The sequence below is a fragment of the Artemia sp. Qi Xiang Cuo genome, chromosome 9 (genome assembly GCF_049724085.1).
Source record: "Artemia sp. Qi Xiang Cuo chromosome 9, ASM4972408v1, whole genome shotgun sequence".
NCBI classification, from domain to species: domain Eukaryota; kingdom Metazoa; phylum Arthropoda; class Branchiopoda; order Anostraca; family Artemiidae; genus Artemia; species Artemia sp. Qi Xiang Cuo.
Genome location: NC_142802.1, coordinates 35,348,422 through 35,368,511, shown reverse-complemented (window position 1 = coordinate 35,368,511; position 20,090 = coordinate 35,348,422). Strand labels below are relative to the sequence as shown.

Here is a 20,090-nt window from a genome sequence, read left to right as displayed (position 1 = left end):
GATTTGTCAGAAAAAAAACAACAGTGCATAGCCAACTCTTTTCGAGCAGTCTTGTGTAAATTGAAGATATTTAACTTTGGAAAATGAAACATAAGCATATTTATAGATCTTGGGAGGCCTGCTGAAAATCCAGCACTTCTTTCATTTGAAGAATGATGTACGGGTGCTTTCTGCTAACTTTTTTTCGCTACTTCACCAAGCCCAGTTGTGAATGTACTTTGAAATGCTTCAGACTTGATGAATACAACTATGAACTGTATCTACTTCCTGTATGCTCTAGTGACTTGGCTCACAGTATTTCATTGTTACTTATAACAGTCTAGGGTACTTACGAAGTTCATCATGCATTTGCCAAGCTCATGATCAAATATCGCTTCTATGGCACACATGAATTTGACAAAGTGCTAATTTAAGAAATCTCAGAACAGGTGCATAGAATTCCTTCAACCATCAGGAGAACACCACTTGCTATTTCGTTTGCTCTACGACGTGCAACTGCTGCTGGCTACGCTACGGAGAACACTTTTTCTTTGCGTTCCTGGGAAGCTCAATGATATGAGAATGCACCCATTGAGTTATAAGGTCTAATTTCTCTTTTGTAGAAACACGATGAAGCATTACCACGAAGAAGTGTAAATACATTTTCAAGATCGAAGCGTAGGGCTGGTGCGGAACTATTAGCCCTATCCTTTTACCCCCTCTTTTGTTTCAGCCTTACTAATGCCATGTCGTTCAGTATCCCTTTTTTTTGTTCTGGCAGCTCAATACCATGTTTTTTGGCAACATGTTCCTCCTTGTACGTGTCACTTAAGTCCTGCTTGGGCATATGAAAGTCCAGGTTATAATGTCGGTTGAAAATATTCCTATAAATTGTTGAAGATATCAAATTCCTTCCTTAATCACTACAGATTTTTAGATAAAGTTAACACATTTTGGAAACATTCAGAGTTGTATCTAAATATTCTTTCTTTGAATCGGGCCGGCGGCATACCGAAATCTTTTGGCGGGGCGCCGCCGTTTTCCTTAAAATTCAGCTATTCGCCGTCGAAATTAAAACTGGAGCGGCATCGGGTCTGATGTGCAGAGGTAGTTATTCTTTAAGTTCATTCCACACTTTCCTATTTTCATATACATAGGCTGGTGAAACTTTTTTCCCAAACCAAGATAATAATATATATCGTCATCGTCTGTAACAAAGAGTATGGGAAACATACTCTTTGGTCTGTAACTGAGCCATATTAAGTGACATCTATTTCTCATAATGAAAATGAAAGTTTTTATATTTATATTATCATTTGTCAATTTAGCTATTCTTCATTTATAGTTTATCTTACCCATATAAAGATTGTTCTCCAATGAGGTGAGTTTGCTAAATATCATCCACTTCAATCTGTGCTTTTTTCGACTCTTTGTTTGTGAAAATTTATTTAATATTTTACATCAGTCAAACACGAGCTTATCTTCTTGTTTCTAGCTGTTTGCCAACAATTTACAAATAATTCTAGTCAGAATTAAGATAGGTATTAGACCTGCTATGTATACTATCATTTAAGCTATTGATAAAAGAATCAGTTGACATATTAACATTGTCTTGCTTGGGTGTACTTTTCTCTTAAGTCATTCCTGAAAGTCACTCGACTAGCCTATCTTCCAGATAGTAAGAACTGTAAATTTTTCATTGTTCATATTATTGACTTATGAATAAAGTAACATTCCACTCCATTTCTTTTTTTATGCTCTTTCCAAGTATAATGGTAAATTTTTACCAAATCATTATTAACTTACAAATAAAGTGAACATACCATTTGATGCCTTTTTTATGCTGATTATGAGTATAATAATCATTTCTGTTGGAAATGAATTTTATTTGTCCCCCCTCCTATATATGTCAATTCAGGATATATATTTCCACATTTGGGTGTGGGGGTTAGTTTAGGGGGGGGGGCTAAAATTCATTTCCAACTAAAATGATTGTTATATTTGTAATCAGCATTAAAAAAGATATCAAATGGTATATTCACTTTAGCTGTTACTCAATAATATGATTTGGTGAAAATTTACCAGTATAATAATCATTTTCTTCACAAATGAATTTTAGGTAAATATCTACTGAATCATATTATTGACTTATGCATAAGTGAATATACCTCTCAATGCCTTTTTTATGCTGATTGTGAATATAATAATCATTTCTATTGGAAATGAATTTCAGCCCCCCCCCTATATATGCCAATTCAGGGTATATATTTCTACATTAGGGGGTGGTCAGGGCAAACTTTGTTTCTGATGTAAATGGGAGGCAAGTTCAAACTTTACCCCACTCCCTAATGTAGAAATATATACCCTGAATTGGCATATATTGGGGGGGGGTGCTGAAATTAATTTCTGATAGAAATGATTATTATATTTGTAATCAGCATAAAAAAGGCATCGAGTGGTATATTCACTTTATGCATAAGTCAATAATCTGATTTGGTAGATATTTACCAAATTTTACCCCCACCCCTATATATACCAACTTGGGGTATATATTTGCACATTAGGGGGGTGGGGGGAAAGTTTAAACTTACTACTCATTACATCAGAAATAAAATTTACCCCCCCCCCCCATGCAATAAGAGTCACACTTACTCCTGCCATTTACCCATGCCATAGCCATTTAAACATTTGCCCCTCAATTACTTGGACTATATCTTTGCTTTTCTATTTCTATCTACAATTAGCCATGTCTTGATGCAACCTAATGTTTAAATGGCTGCAGCACAGGTAGGTATGGTAAATGGTGGGAGTAAGTATGACTCTTCTTGGACATGTTGTTGAAACTTGCAGTTGTTGAAACTTGCTTCAGAAATTTAATAAGTGACCCTATGAGTATCCTCAATGAAATTGGAGACAAGGCCTTAGACTTAGACATAACAGTAAATGCCTCTAAGTCCATGATAATGCCCATTTGTTTCCTCAAATCCTTGCCCTATTTTCTTAATCCTATCCCTCCTGAAATTCCTGTGTCCTCATTTAAACTACTTGGCATCACAATTTCTTCAAATTTAAAGTGGGATATCCACGTTAAAGACATCAGCCATAGAGCTAATGTGTCTATTGCCCTCCTTAAGCTCCTAAATAAATTCAGTGTCCCCCCTTCCCACTCCTTACAAATTTACATGCCTTTTGTCAACCTGCATCTAGAATATGCTTGTCCAGTTTGGCACCCTGGTATCTCTTGCAAAGAATCGGAAAAAATCAAATCAATTCAAAAAAGGGCCTTACAAATAATTTTCAAAGAAGGCAAGGTGCCATACTCTGCTCCTAAAAAAAGCTAGTCTGAAAACCCTGGAACAAAGGAGGGTTTTGTTGTGCCTCCGTTTTGCAAAAAAATGCCATAACAAACCCTTGGACAGCAAGTATTTTCCCCAAATGTCACTCCCCATCCAGATTACAGCCACCTTGAGCTGTTTCTGAGCCCATCCCTGCTTTGTCCCCCATTCACTGCATTACTTCCAGATACAAAAGAACTTTTATCCCCTTCATTACAGAAAAAATAAATAAAATGTCTCAATAGTTTCTTCCCCCCCCCCCTTCTTTTTGTTTATTAGTTGATGGTACTGCCCAGGTTCTTGCAGTCATTTGCTTGCCCCCCTTTCTGGACCAGTTTTTATTGTTTTTAACTTTTATTGATTTACTGTAGTTGAACTTTTGAAATTTTCTTAATATCCGTTTTAAATTAAATGCATTTATGTCTCGCTCTAAGTTTAGTTTGACCAATTTCTATCTTTTTAATTTTTTAATTGACTTTTTACAGTTTTAATTATTGACTCTTAAATGATTGTTCACTATGGCTTTATATATTTTGTTGTTGTTCTTTGCATTTTTAGTGTAACCATTTATATTGTCGACTCCAAAGTCCGAATTTGGCCCTTTGTGGGCTTGTGATAGCAATTTTTTTTAAATAAATATCTTATGTACTTGTTGTTGTAAATTTTTACTAAATCATATTATTGACTTATGAATAAAGTGAATATACCACTTGATGCCTTTTTTTATGCTCTTTCCAAATAATCATTTTTGTTGGAAATAAATTTTACCCCCACACCTATATATATCAATTCAGGGTATATATTTGCACATTAGGGGGGTGGGGCAAATTTTATTTCTGATGTAAATTGGAGGTAAGTTTTACCTTTACCCCCACCCCCCTAATGTGCAAATATATACTCTGACTTGGTATATAGGGGTGGGGGTAAAATTCATAATGATTATTATATTTGGAAAGAGCATAAAAAAAGGCACTGAGTGGTATATTCACTTTATTTGTAAGTCATTAATATGATTTGGTAAAACTTTAACCTTGTTTGTTAGTTTTTGGAAGCCCTCTTTATCTTCCAAATAGTACCTATTTGTTGCCTAAGCTCAGCTCCAGATTCTGAGAAAATTTCAATTTTTTGGGTCACTTGCCTGAGACTCTAGGGTGGGTGGGTGCCCCAAATTCTCCTCTCAGTTTAGCACTTATTCATGGATGCCCACCATCTCCAATCACTATCCAAATAGTATCTATTAATTGCCTCAGCCCAGTACAGCTATCTGAGCAAATTTCAACTTTTTCAAGTTTTGTGTAACTTGCTTTACACCCAAAAATTTACCCAAGAACCTCTTAAACTGGAATTTTACTTGAGATACTTTTTATTTTATTATAATTACTGCCTTCTATATTGGTAATTAAAAAAGAAATGTTTCAGAGAAAAGTTAACCTAATTAAACCTAAGAGGAGTAGAAACAGTCAAATAATATTTCAAGTTGGCTAAGGTCTATTAATCCCCAAAATAGACAAATTACAATAATTAAACAATTCAAATTTTAAACAAATAGAAGTTACATCAAACAAGAGCAAGTTTAATGCCATCTTTCAGACAACTAATGGTATGTCCCAGAGCTGAAAAATTAGGACAAGTTTTATTTAAATACATAAAAAAGTTATGCAGATACAAGTGCCCCTTACAAGCCTGTGTCTAGGACAATTCACACTGTTGCCCCCCCCCCCCTCTGGATTAGTCCCTGTCATAATGTAGAGTACTATTTCATACTTCCAGGGCTTTTGCAGCAGAACTGAATTGCCATGACAAGAAGAAAATTAAAAAAGCCATGACTTGTGCTGAATAAATGGACTTCATAATAAGTTTTATAAGGCAATAGATAGGTATGAGGATAATCTTATTAAATTATACACCTTTGGTCTGTACAGAGCTGTCTCTTCAACCACAGTGGGAGGATGTCATGGCTGTAGCTCAGTTCCAAGGTGTCTGGCAAGGCTTTGTAGATGCCCTATGAGCCATTCCTGGCTCTGGAGGATCTAAGCTAAGGTTCTTTCAAGTTTAATGAAGGTACTGGATACCTCCATGTTCATGTGTAAAAAAAAATAATTTGGGTTTGTAGGGGGGGGGACTTTTAGAATTAGTCCCTTTTGTTCTTGTGCTCTGTAGAATTAGGCTACTGGCTTTTTTGAGCAAAAGTAATTCTGTATTTAGCTCATTAGAAGAAAACTCCTTTTTGTCAATGATTGTTTGGAAAGCTGTTGAATTTACAAATCAAAACAAAACAGATCCAAGTTGGCTTTCATAATGACAGGTTGCTCAGTATGGATTTCTTGTCATTGAATGGTGCAAAGAGGTTCTTGACTCTAGCCTATATTAATTGCCTAGGTTAAAAGACCTCTTTTTGGGAAAGACTATTTTTCTTTGGCATTCCAGAAAAATAGAGATGGGTTTTTGGACCACTCTCATTTTACTAAAGCATGATGCAATGAGATGGTAGTAACAAGAGCCCTGCCTTCTTGGTAAAATTTTCACCAATGATTTGTCAGCATAAATACAAAATGTGGTCTGTGTTTTTGACAAGTGATTGAAGAGGAAAAGTATTAGTTAATATTTATGATTTATAGAATAGATATCAAGCAATAAAAGTTACATTTTTAGAATCAGAAGAAAATTAGCTTTTTGTTAATATGTGAATAAAACTGAAACACTGAAAGGATATATACATCAAAATAGGATAATTGGTATTTCCAAAGAGGTCATTGTAGGGAAGTCAATAAACTAATAATTTTAAGTGTTTGATATTTTAATAATTTTAATAATAACCATATTGATGCATAGCTTAGATATTTAGCAATTCATCAATATATACAATTTTTCTCAATTTCTCTTTGGTAACAAGGTGTGAGGGTTTTATTTTTAACTAATTTTTCTCAATTGGATTCTGGTTTTTTACCCCATTCAATCCTGAAAGCCAACAACTAGAGAAATTGTGAAATTCTGAAAGTTAACATTAAAGAGAAAGTATCTAAATTGTATTTATTTTTTTTATAGCACAAATACTGTTCTGGTTCAACTAGAAATACATCTCCCCTTCTACCCTTCTAGGAAAAATATATCCCCTTGTAAAATCCTCCCACCCTGAACAATTCCCTCCTTGCTCAAAATTTCCCTCAGAAAATTATCTTGTAGTTGATCACCTGAAATTTTTTTTTCCTGATCATACTTTCTTTTGAAAAAAGGAATGTTCATTTTCTTTACCCCTTTTCAAGTCATGCTGGAAATCACCCTTCTGTAAATATCTTTTTTTTGCAAAAATCCCTCTAATCAATTTTCCCTAATAATTGCTCCTATGGCAAGTTCCCCTATTGAGAATTTTGCATGTAGAAAATTTCTCCTAAGGTATTTCTCACCCAAGAAATGCCCCAACAATTCTAATACTGCTTAAAATTTCTCCCATACAATTCCCCTGTCCATCTTCACATTTAAAATTGAGCTGCTAAAGAGAGAATAAGAAAATTAATTAAATAGCATAGGAATTCTGGCAATACCCCACTCCCATTGAAATATTGTCCTGTGGGAAATTCCCCCAAAAAGTGTTTATACTTCCTAATATCAAATTCTATATAGACAATTGGTAAATTTTATGATTGGCCAAATTATGGCCCATAGTAACCAAATGTTTAAAACTACATTAAAAAAAAAATTCAAGTGAAAAAGAAAACGATTAATTTTATAGTAGAAGTCTTTGTGAAAACAAATCTATGGGAATTTGTTAGTCTGAAACCCCACAAAAGTGGCTTTGGATCAAAATAAAGTGTATATGTGGAAACATAAAATAAACTGACTTGTAATATTTCTAGTTGAATAAGAATTCAACCAATGAGATCCCCAGATAAATAGATCCAACAGTCATTTTTTGCAGGAATGACAATGCAAATCAAAGCTTTGGAATTTTGATTTATCATAACGTGTGGATAGCTGGTTCACGCCTCACACCTAATCAAAATTTCTGATTTTGGCATTTTTGTTTTAGACAAATCCTTCAGGGGGGGGGGGGGAGCTTGCTGATTGAAAATGTTGGCATTTCAAAACAAACTGTTGTGGATTAGTCAGTTCTGCAAAGAGGTTTGTATAAGAGTCACTCTGGTTTATTGCAGCTTTTTGTTTAAACTTAATCTCCGTTTCATTTTGACTGACTTATTTTTATTTTATTGGCCAATAAAAAATATTTTTATTGTTCTTTTTTTCAGTTTTGCTTCTCAGGAATTAAGATTATTGGTTACTATTTATATTTTGGACATAATTTTACTGCATATTTAATAAATTATGTTCTACTGTGTTGGATATATATATATATATATATATATATATATATATATATATATATATATATATATATATATATATATATATATATATATATAATACGCAGTTAATATTATTCAAATAAATAAGTTGAAAACCCTTTGCAGTCTTTTGGCTTCTATAGGGCTGAAGGACTTCTGGCCCTGATCATGTTACCACTGCCTGATGACAGTTATTCAGTATAGCTCTAATATGTGGGCACTTGAAAAGTTGGAGGATATGCAAGATGTTTTTCAGCATAATTTTTTATTAGATAAAATAGTTCTTATACTTACAGGATATATCAAAATAACTTTTTGACTTATTTACTTTTTGACTTAAAGCTCTTGCTCGGCAGCGTCGCCAGCGTAGAGGGAAACAGTCGTCAGCGCCGTCAGTCTTCTCCAGAGTGGTCGGTTCAGGGCGAGGGTTGTCGCTTCAGCTGGGTTGATGTTTTTGGAGGCGAGCCGATCACAGATGACGTCCGCCCATCTGGTGTGTGGTCTTCCCCTAAGACGCCTCCAGCTGTTTGCAGCTGGGTCGAAATCGAAGATGAGCAGGGCCGGTGTTTGGGCAGGCAGACGGAGCAGATGACAGACCCCCATTTTTAAGGAATTCTGATGTTAGGCCACATATTCCTGGCGCTTTGTTATTCTTTAGCTTGCGAGTGGCAGCTTTTATCTCCTCTGCTGTAAATTAAGGACCATCAGGAGCAGGTATGGTAGTAGCCACAGCAGCCGCTAGCTCGTGGTCCGTCTGGTATGGTGGATCTGAGTTGAGCAGTTTCTCAAAGTGGTCCTCCCACTGGTGGAGGCATTGTGATTGGTCGTAGATATTCTCACCGCTAGCGCTTCGAAGGTATGACGTAGCTTGAGTGTGCTGACCTGACAGCTCACGAAGAATCTTGTAGGTGGCTCCACTGTCCTTTTTCTTGGCGGCCTCTTGCAGTTCGGATGCCTTGCTGTCAATAAAAGCCTTGCGGTCTTTATGCAGCATGGAATTGCGCTCTTTGTTTAGCGGTCTATATGTAGCCATGTCCCCGCCAAGACGTGCTTCTCGCCTGAGCTCTATGATGGCAAGGGAGTGATTATTGATCCAGTCCTTTTTCTTCCGTTGCCTCATTCCAACAACGTCAGTTGCTGCCGCAAGAGTGTTCTTTTTGACGGACTTCCATGCAACTTCACTATAATCGCATTGGCTGAGGACCTCAAATCTGTCGGATAGCTTCAAATGGTACCGCTCTGCCAGAGCGGGGTCCTGTTGGATGCGACCGGCATCAATTTTCTGAGAAGACTGGCTATTCTTCATAGCTTTGAGGCGGAGCTTAATTTTGGCTGCTACCAGCCGGTGGTCGGTGTTCCCGAGCTCAGCGCCACGGTAGGTGCGGCAATTCTGGGCAGACGACAGCCATCGTCGATGTACGATGATGTAGTCGAGCATCTTCTTTGTTGATCCATCATTGCTATACCAGGTGTACTTGGCTATATTTGGTCTCTGGAACCATGTGTTCTCAATCGTTAGATTGTGGGCCGGACAACAATTCAGCAGCCTCTCTCCATTATCGTTTAGGCTATCCACTGTAACAGGTCCAACAGCGAGATCCCACAGGCCTGATTCGTTTGAAACACTTGCATTCAAGTCTCCTAGGAGGAGGAGGAGGAGGTAGTCGTGGGGAGGTACAGAAGATAGTTCAGAACTAAGCAGGTTATAGAATCGTCTTTGTCTTCTTCATCAGCGTCGTTTGTGGGGGCATAGCACGTAATGACAGTTATTTTGCCGTGCTTCCCATCCAGTTCTGCGGACAGGAGTCTAGGCGATACTGGTTTGAATGACAGGAGGGCCCTACGTGCAGCACTGTTCAGTACTAGGCTAACGCCTCCTCTTCTTTGGCTACCGCCAGACCACAGCAATGTGCGTCCTTCACCTATGTCCTCTTCACCATGTCCAGGGAGGTGTGTTTCGGTGACTCCAGCTATTGTGACTATTTTTTTAGTTCTTTTCCTAAAAGAAGCTTTGAACTGGGTTGGTCCAGCGTCAGGACGTTCCAGGTGGCCACATTGGTGCCATCTTGGTCAACGATGTTCAGAGGGGATCGTTCTTGGGCGGTCCGGGGTCGAGGCGAGATTTGAGAAGACATATCCGAGGCTGAATTATATCTAATTCCATTCGTAGCAATAAGGGTTTCGGGAGGAGGGCTGCCAACCCAACCGTCCCTAGGTGCATTTGGTTCCCCGGTGGCTAGCCGGATATCCAGAGGCACGTGGAGGATCGTTCATCATGTGCCAAATTGCATGGGAACTATCTTCGGACGAGCACCACTACCTCCAGATCAAAATAAGCTATGGGAAAATTTTAGTTTCATCTCTAGTTTTTGTTTAATTAGAAGCAAAATGTCAGTTGGATGATTTCTTTTCCAAAATTAGAATTTTTTATGTTAATTTAGTTATAGTCCTCTTTTTGTAAGTTAGAGTTTATCATAATTCTCCACAGCTATCTTTTTATTATAAAAGTTTATGAATGATGTCATTATAATGATGAAACAACCATGCACCACTCTTAACACTTATGCTGAGACGTTTATACTGAATCACTACTGAATATACCTGTTAACTTAGAAAACTCGCTGTTTGTTGATTTTCGAAAATTTGCTTAATGAATTTCTTTTTTTAGGAACATGTTCACTGATGTCAAATTTTATGCATCCTGTACTCATACAATTTTAATACAACACATACCAGTTTTACTTCAGATTATTTGCCAAGTAAATAAAGGCAATTGCAGAGGTAAGAAATGAATGTCATATCTTTAATCTTAAATTTATATCCTTAAAAAAGTTTATTCAACTTAGTCCTACTACCTAGCCAGTTAATGCAAAAGCTAATTTTCAGATCTGATGGGCCAGGTCCCAAATCAGTGCAGGAATGGGCTAAGTCATAGTTGTTTATTAAATCCATGTAAAATGTGTAAAATCCTGCAAATCATTACAGTTTTTCTGAACAAGATCTTCAGTCTGAAAAAATCTTCAGATCTTCAGTTCTGAAAAAGATCTTCAAATATGGGAATTGTGCCTAGGGTGTATATGAAAATCAGGTCCTTGTCATGCTGCTGTTGGAAGGTCTATCTTGGCTAACTGTTTTGTGCCTCACCTCAGGGTGCCATTTATTTACTGTATTTGGGAGTTGAGCCTCTGACAAGACATTGCCAATGTGCATCCATCTCATGTATTTGAGAAGTTCAGCAGTTAATTGCTGGGCAACTTGCCTGTAAACTTCTGTTACTGAGATTTTCTAGCCATATATTTAGGATTCTTCTAAGACACATTTTTCTCCAGCTGGACAATTACATTCCAGCATTCACTAGTATAGAGGATGATGAGACATCACATTACCTTGGACTAAAAACCGGGTAATAATTAATAAATTTCTTGTTCCTGATATTAATGTAAAACTGGAAGCACTACACAGAAAACTTTCAAATACCGCTTGTATCAGTTTTTCTCTGCACCATCACCTTATCAGGTTTTGTCAGTTGTAAGTTATTTTTCCTTAATTTGTTTGTCTGTTTCTGTATGTTACTGCTTATTAGATTCTGCAAGTTGTGTGTTTTTTTCTCTTCTTCTTTTCCCCCTCCTTTCTCTTTTGTTTTAGTTTCTTTTAAATTTTATGTGTTACTCTGTAACTGGTATTCTTCGATTTCTGTATTGATTTTTGTTGTATTTTTATGCGTCTTTCTCTTTCGTTGCATTTTTATGTGTTTCTATTGTACCTCTGTATAATGTGGGTTAGAAATAAATAATAATATAATAATAATAATAATAATTGCTATTAAGGAGGCACAGTTCCGAATACATATAGGTGTGCCAAGGTTTAAATTCTAGTTAATATAGGGTCTTGGAGATCTCCAGCATAAAACAAATCTGCTCTTGCGTTAAGAGATTTCCTGGGGATGTTAATATTAGTAACTGTTTCCAAGAATGTATGTTAAATGCTATAAAAAATCTTGACTAAAAGAAAACCATGAAAATAGATACAGCTGATGGGACAAATTAGCATATCATGCTATTTTTCTATAAATGGAAGCTACTGTCATCTACCTAAGTGTGCTTAAGTTTTGTTTAATCCTTTTATTTCTAAAGGAAGTATTCAACTGTAAATGCATTTTATAATTTTTGTGTTTGAATGCATTTCTGTGTGGATGAATGCATCTTAGTTTAATATTTGAGGGATGGAAAGACAATGTGTAATTTGAAAGATCAAGCACCTGTAAAATGGCAGCAAAACAAAGAAAACGAAATGACAAGAAAAACACGAAAATAGAAATAAGCAGTGAAATAGAAAATTAGAAAACAAAAAGATAAAATTTTGTATTTTTGCCAAAAGAAAGATCTCAGAATTCGTGTTTTTTCTTCTTCTTTTCAGGGTAATCCTATCAAAGCCAATGAACCTAGAAAATCAGAAGAGGGTCCATTTGAACAAAATCAAGTTATATTGCCCTTTTCAGTGAGAGAAAAAATTGGAGGGCAGCTGGCCCTCCTTCCTTTTTTTCCAAAATCCATCCAGTCAACATTTTGAGATACGAAATCGCGTTCAGAATAGTTGAAAGGCCCAGTAAATATGCCTCTGGGGTTTACGTGATCCCTACAGTCCCCAGCAAAAGGACTGAAGTTATGAAATATGGCTGTTGGGTGTGTAAATAATATTAGTTATTAAAAACAAGACTTTTCATATGAAAATAGGCTAAGGAGAATTCACTGCAGGAAATTTTTGGGGTAAAAATTTTCAGCGAGAATGGAATTACCTGTATGTTGGGAGATTTCACGCCAGAGAAAGTTTTGATGAAGGTATCTTTTGCAGGGGTGAATATTCCATGGAGGGGAAAGGCGGTTTTCCCGGCATTATTTGAAAAAGCAATCAGAAATTGAATACAAAAACAACTTTTTCAACTGAAAGTAACTGATTGCCAGTTCAATTCAATTTATTGAAATAAAAAAAGATGAAACATAACACCAATAATAATATGGATCCTGGAAGCAAACTTGTTGAGGACCATAACAACAAAAAATTGAAAATGAACACGAGAGAAAAAAAAAGAAAGAAAAAAGAGAAAACACGGGTAAATTAAGGCAAATTGATTAAAAATTTAGAGATTTATAATATCAAAGTTTAGTAACATTGTTATACAGCGTGCGAAAACTTGTGGATAGCTCGATACTGGAGAGTATTATATTCCATTGAAGTATAGATTTATAAATGGGGGATCGCTGGGCGGAGCTAGAGACACACTAGAACGGTTGGAGCTAGAACGGTTGGATGAACGGAGACATAGGCCTTCAGAATTATTGCAATTAAAATAAGATAATAATTGGGGAGGAAGGTTTTTATGGTAAGCGGAGTATGCAAGGGATAAATTAAATTTTTTAATGATTTGTTCAAAAGGAATAATACCAAAATCGGAGAACAAGTCCTGAGTGGGATATAGTCGGGGCAGCCGAAAAACTGCTTTGATGGCACGGTTTTGGGCAGTTTTTAATTTATTGGTAACTGAAGGATAAGTGTTGCCCCAAACAGATCCGCACTATGAGATATATGGCTAAATAAGAGTAATAAAGGGTGACCAAGGATATCAGGGGAAAGAAAATTATTCACACGATTAATCATACTTACCTGTCGGAAGATTATGGCTCTTATGTAGGAAAAATGAGTTGCAAATGATAGGGAGGAGTCTATGTGGACACCAAGAAACTTGGCAACTTCGACCTGCGGGAGGAGATTGGTGGAATATTTTAGGCCAAGTGCTTGCTGAGCTTCATTTTTTTTGTAAGGGGTTCGAAATAATACAACTTGACTTTTCTTGCTGTTAATGGTCATGCAGTTAACAAGAGACCATTCCTGTACTCTATTCAGAAGGATTTGAGCAGAGGTGACGACGGATGGTAAATTAGGGCCGGTGATGAAAAAGTTGGTATCGTCAGCAAAAAGTACTGGGTGCACTGATGGACCCAGGCCTGTAACCAAATCATTAATATAAAGGAAAAAAAGTATTGGACCAAGAACAGAGCCCTGCGGGGCGCCCCTCCGGACAGGTCGGGGATTCGAAGTCACGCCGTCCAGACTCACACTCTGTACTCTACCAGAGAGAAGAGCCGAACCATGAGAAAGGAATTCCACAAATACCTATGTTCTTGAGTTTACTTAATAAAACACTGTGATCAACCATGTCAAAGGCCTTAGAAAAATCCAGCAATAAGCCAATTACTGTATTTTTAAGGTCAAGTTGGGAACGGATAAACTGTATGCCGTCGATTAGTGCATGCGCAGTTGAAAATTTGGAACGGAAGCCATATTGATGAGAAGAAATCAACGAATCTGAAGGATTAATCCCAAATAAAAAGGAAGAAAGACGTCGGAAGATAATTCTCTCAAGCACTTTGGATACAAGTGGGAGAAGTGAAATTGGACGATAATTACTTATCTCAGACGGATCGCCTTTTTTATGAATCGGGATAACAGTTGCTGATTTAAATATTTCTGGGAAGACTCCATTGGTCATAGACAGGTTTGCTATGTGCACAATGGGTTTACAAACATAGGAAGATTCAGTTCTAAGAAGCTTATTACTTATACCAAAGAAGTCAGCTGTACTACTATTAGACAGAGATTTGATAACTTGAAGCACTTCATCACTATCAGTTGGAGAGAAAAACATGGATCTGGGATTTTTGCTAGCGTCTACTGACTGGGAAGGGGAAGAGGAGTTGGCATTTGCAATATTGATGAAATAATTATCAAAAGCATCCAGTACTGAAATTGGGTACATTAATCTGCCACTGATGTCCTTAAGGTTAATATGTATAGATCTTGAATTCATTTTTTTTTAAAGAATTTAATTTATTGTTGACCAAATTTTTTGCAAGTTCCCTTTGCAGTGAGTGATTTTTGAATAATAATAATTTTTTTTTGCTTCACGGATGAGTTTGGTATATAAGTTTTTGTATTTTTTATAATTAGTTAGGTGAATAACGCTACTTGTTTTGCAAGCTAACTTATATAGGTCATTTTTAGAGTATGAAGAGATTATCAGGCCACTAGACATCCAGGGGTGTATATAGGCAGTTTTTCGGTTTGATTTACAGACTGGAAAGGTTGAACTGATAAGATCACTCAGTCCCTGTGTAAAACCATTTGTGGCTGAATTAACATCCTGACAATCCAAAACCTTGGACCAGTCAAAGGATTTCAAACGATCCGTGAACCGGTTCATATTCACAATATTATATATTCTATTAGACGTAGGGGTATTAGTTCTAGGGTGTTTAGTAGTTGGTTGGAAGGTTAGGGAGAGATAGATTGGAAAGTGGTCTGATAGGTCAGAGAATATTATTTTGGAGGACATGTGGTTTCCCAGGGAAGTGGATACAAAAATGTTATCAATTACAGTAGCTGTAGACCTCATAGGATCAACTCTAGCAGGGAAAAAGGATTGTTGGAAGAAGACCACTTGAGGTAAATGTTTCAAAGAAGGTATCGCAATCATTATTATTGCTATCATTTAGTAAATTACAATTGAAGTCTCCAAAAGCTATTGCCTTCTTTTGTGGCAAATTAATAAAACTAGAAAAATCATCAAAAAGATTACAAAAGAAAGGTGTCGAAAATGGGGGTGGTTTATAAAACAATGAAAAAATAAAAGAATTGTCGTCAACACTTATATCAACAATTATTGAATAAATGCATCTATTATTTATAGGTTGCGAGAATAAGGATTCACAGTGTAATAGCCTGGTGAATTTTAGACTTGACCGGATGTAAAGAGAAATGCGACAAGAGGACTTGGTTAATTTTCTTTGATCTTGAATAGCTTGAAAGCTTGGAAAGGAAAATTCATTAGTATCATCAATTTCTAAAAACCATGTATCCAATATTCCAATTAATTCAAAAGGGCAGTAACCGTTAACTAAAATTAAATCTTTGAAATTAATCCACTAATCTCGTATGCTTCTGATGTTAAAGCAGATTATATTAAGTTTAGTCTCTTCCATTAGCTTAGGTTTTACATTTTTTACAAAATCAAAATTGTCGAGATATTCACAGTTAATATGGCTAAAAGGGCTATCACGGCTAGCTAAGGGGTTGTTGCGCAAATTATTTTGGTCATCGTAATAGTTAAAAACAACATTATTGCACAGTGATAATTTCGTGAGAAACGTAAAATCTTGCTTAGTATACATTTAAATATCCATTGTGGTCGAAGTTTCATCATTTGCTTGATTTGAATATTGAAATTCTTCTTCAGCCGACGAATTATCATTGGTGGTAATTTTGGACTGGGATGGAAAGTTTGCCGTTTTTTTTTTTTTATATTTCTTGCCTTTGACTAGGGCAATGGCACCGATTTGATTTGCAGTTGAGTCAACAGGCTTAACTAGCTTCGATGTGGAATCTGTCCTTTTTGATGGAAGATAGTTGAGCTATAGCTGTTTGGAAGATTTCATCACCTAGGAGTTTGGTGATAGCTTTGTTCTTGAGAATATTTTTGGTTTCTCCTGGTTCATTACTAACTTCAATTAAGTGACTGACTGTGAGATAGGTTGCAAGTCTCTGCCATTCTTTGCAACTTTCGGATGAATCTTTTGGGGGGCAGGCTGTTGAAGTAAACTTAGGTAAGGGATGGGGGGGACTGACTAATACCTTGAGTATGAACATTGTTTGCCTCTTTAGGAAATGATACTGTATGTGCATCTACTACAACAGCTGCTGCTTGGCTTCTACTGGGCCTATGGGGTGTAGGTTGCCGAGGGATTCTTGCAGCTAATACTGAGTAGGATCGGTTCATTTTATCCGATATTCTAAGGATTACGACTCGCTTTCGGTGAACCGAGCACGATTGTTTTTGGAGGGTTGTGTGTCCCTTACGGTTACAATTTCTGCAGAAAGGGTCTGACTCAGGGCATTCACTAATAGCGTGGCCTATTTTCTCACACTGAAGGCAAGACGGATGGGACTCTTAGTAGTGTTTTTTGCTGTGGCCGTGGGCCAGACAAGTAGAACATTGTAGGGGCTTAGGCTTATAAATCTTATAAAAAAGGGACATACCGTACAAGAATATTTCTCTGTTTAGCTCAACTTTGCAGGAAATGAGGATTGAACGGCTTGGATGAAGGACTCCTTCTTTGTTTAAACTTAGCCTTATTGCAGTTGAAAGATTTATGACAAGGCCTGAAGAATCTATTAGTTCGGTTTGTATTTCCTCCACTTTTACACTGGTATCAACACCATAAAGCACATACTTGTGTAACTTTTCCACATTTTTTTTGTGGCTAAAATTTTCGAGCCATCAAGAATCATTTCTTTGGATTTTGACAGGACATGGTCTGCCGCGTGAGAAGACGTAAAGTAAATATCAATAAACTCGTCCTGCTTGAAAACAAGTTCAAAATTTACCTTGGCGATCAGAAAAAACAGCTTTCCTAATTCGCATTATCCGATCTTTTGAAAAGGGTTGGCCATTGATTTTCTTGATTGAGACAGTATAATAATTGGGGTAATCTGTACTACTAGTTTCTGGGACACTTGAAGGGAGGGGTTGCACTATCACTGGCGAACGGGTTTCATCCTTTTTCCTCTTTTTGCCAGGCGTCTCACCTCTTTCATGAGTTAGTTGTGGCTAATGCCTGAATTCTTGACAGGTGGCTAACTGTTTTCAACCGCGTAGTTGGGGGGGGGGGGGTTAAAGAAAGAGTTATAAAATTGGGTTGTAAGGGAGACTGGCCAAGGGTTTAAGTGGGAGTAACCTTATTGGGGGGTAGCCGTGGGGGCTGCTTTTTTCCCGACATTTATTATGACGAGACACTACAGATTCAGTAGATTCAGTAGATTCATTTTACCAATAGTAAATATTCAGTTATGGAACTAAATTATTCACTATGATAAATAATAACTCACGTTGTGTGAAGTGAACAATCCCTCACAATTAAATCCACAAGTTAATTGCGCAATCTAACACAGTACAGTAGAAAAGATAATCCGATTAGGTTCATAAGTTAGTTCCTTTTAGTTCAGAAACTAAACTCATACTCATGACAGTTACTTCTACTTTTTAAAAATATTATATTCGAGAAACGGATATTTATGCAGCTAAAGAAAGGGCTATCGTATTATTTTTGTACTAGATTTATAAGGAAAGGTAGCCATTTCATACCAATCAATGAAAAAAAAAAATTCCGCAAAGAAGTTTTTCAAAGAAAAGAAAAAGACCAAAAATTTCTATCAATTTAGGGTATATATGTACTTCTATAATTTGGTTGGATAATACTAGATTGAATTTTTTTTCCAGAGATGATGCTTCTTACCTATTGTGTGTTACCAAGAACTGTTTAAAAAGTTGATTTTATTTTTAAATATGCTGTTAGGTCAACAATTTCACTTTTGTTAAAACTTTAAAAAATGAAAAATAAAAATTGGACAAAAGATCGATGGGGAAAATATTGTTAGACCTTATTTGGGCAATACAACCTTAAATGCCCATAGCAACTACAAAAAGTTACCGTATGACGTCAAGCGATGGCTGTTTATCATGGCCTTACTACTGTAGTGACTGAATGCTAAGTGACTGAAGTGACTGAAATCTTTAGTACATAAGCATTTAAAAGTGAACTTTATTATTATTTATTGAAGTGCCTGTTGGACACTTTCTCTTGTGATATTTTATTTTCATATTCTGTCAATTTTGTCCTAATTAATGCGCTGTTTCTAATCATGGGCGTAGGCAGCATCAAGGAGGCACACTTGTGTCTCTTTAAAGAGGCGACGCACCACAATGTTAAGCGATTTCTGGTCCTAGCGGTCGCAGAGAGACGGCGGTGATTGCATTTTGTAGCCTAAGCTCAAACTAAGAAACATGCAAATTTTTACCCCCCTCTGACTTTATCTTCATGGGGGAAAGTGGGGCATAAGTTTCGACCCTCCGAGCACAGCCCCCCTTTAATGGTGTCTGATAGGACTGAGATATAGAGTATAAGTTTTTTTTGGACCTGGAAGCTTATCCTCAAAATTTCAGCTCAATATGATCACTCCTTCCCTGTTTTCCAAAAACCAAATGTAGCCACTTAAATGTTCATCAGAAAAAAAAAATTGTTAGCCACGCCTACAGGCCACAGTTTGCAACGGATCCGGGTGAATGAGGACTCATTCGAAGCGGAATTTGACCTGTTAGGGCCTCTTGATATTTTCAGACCGAAAAAATTATCCCCCGAATTTACATTTACGAAAAACCTCGTTTTTTCCCGTAAGAGCCTATGTTAAACGAATGCCGCCAAGAGCTTGCATCGGCATTCGTCTTGGAACTAAGTCATTCATTAATGAATGTCAAGAGATTTTAATTACGCAAGTCGATAAAACCTTACATCTCGTCTGATGAAAATTAAAAAAAGGTTTTAATAGCATAAAAATAAAGCATTTTAGGGTTGTTGCTTAATTTTTTTTTTTCATTTACAGGTAAGTCTCACTGCTTTGATAACATGCCGTATAGCCGCATGCTCGAAGAAAAGTTGAAAAAAGAAAATTTTACTGTGCATTTGATCCAACCATTTTCGCTGAAATGGTTTTATGTCCTTTAGTTACCTTTTAATATGTCAGGATTCAAGTGTATTCTATTTAAAACTGCGGAAGGGTCTGTGATTCTACACACCCATGACACTATTCGTTCCGAAATTACAGATGAACTAGCTATATGGAGTAACCGTACTCCGTGTGAACGTCGACCTTATGACCGTATGAGTTATTATATGGTCATTGTCCCATTTCGGGGGTGTCATCCTTATAGTAGACAGTCTCTCGGCTGTCTGAGGAGGTTACATTTCCACACCATTTACCCTGCTGACATAATTGCGGATTATACGGTCAATTCAGTTGATTTATCTTTTGGTGGTGTTTGCCAGTGTCCATCGATTCTTCCCGTAATTTGCAGTGATTAGTTTACAGTAATGGCAGGCTACAAGTGTATTTTATTTAAAACTTTGGAAGGTTCTATAATTTTACAAACTCATGACACTATTTGCAGTGAGAAAGTTAAATGTCCTATTTTATGTTTTGATATGGTTATTAAGCCCTACCAAGATTATATCCCTTGTGGTATGAGGCTTGCCTATTGTGATAGACGCTTGCACTTTCATAACGACTTTAATTCAGATATACTCAAATATTCTGTTCTTAGTGTTGCAGATCTTGTTGAAGGAGATCTTTGTTTGTATCCAGGCTTCCCTCCTCTTATTTTACAGTAATTTGCTTATGTTATGTCTAGTTTAAAGTGTATTGTCTTTTTAAAAAGTGACGGGAAGATTATTTTACATACACGTATTAATGTTTCCTTGGACCTAACCGATAATTTAAGGATTTGGAACATTTCATCCCGTGAACATTACCGACTTAATCACCGGTATAT

The 20,090-nt window shown here is 36.6% G+C and overlaps 1 long non-coding RNA gene across 1 annotated transcript; it reads left to right on the top strand.

The window, feature by feature from the left end:
* The first annotated feature begins 1,283 nt into the window (after positions 1–1,283).
* LOC148948603 (uncharacterized) lies at positions 1,284–20,058 on the top strand. The gene is made up of 3 exons (XR_016142227.1): positions 1,284–1,360; positions 10,323–10,435; positions 19,977–20,058. It is a non-coding gene; the product is annotated as an uncharacterized LOC148948603 (long non-coding RNA).
* Positions 20,059–20,090: the final 32 nt, after the last annotated feature.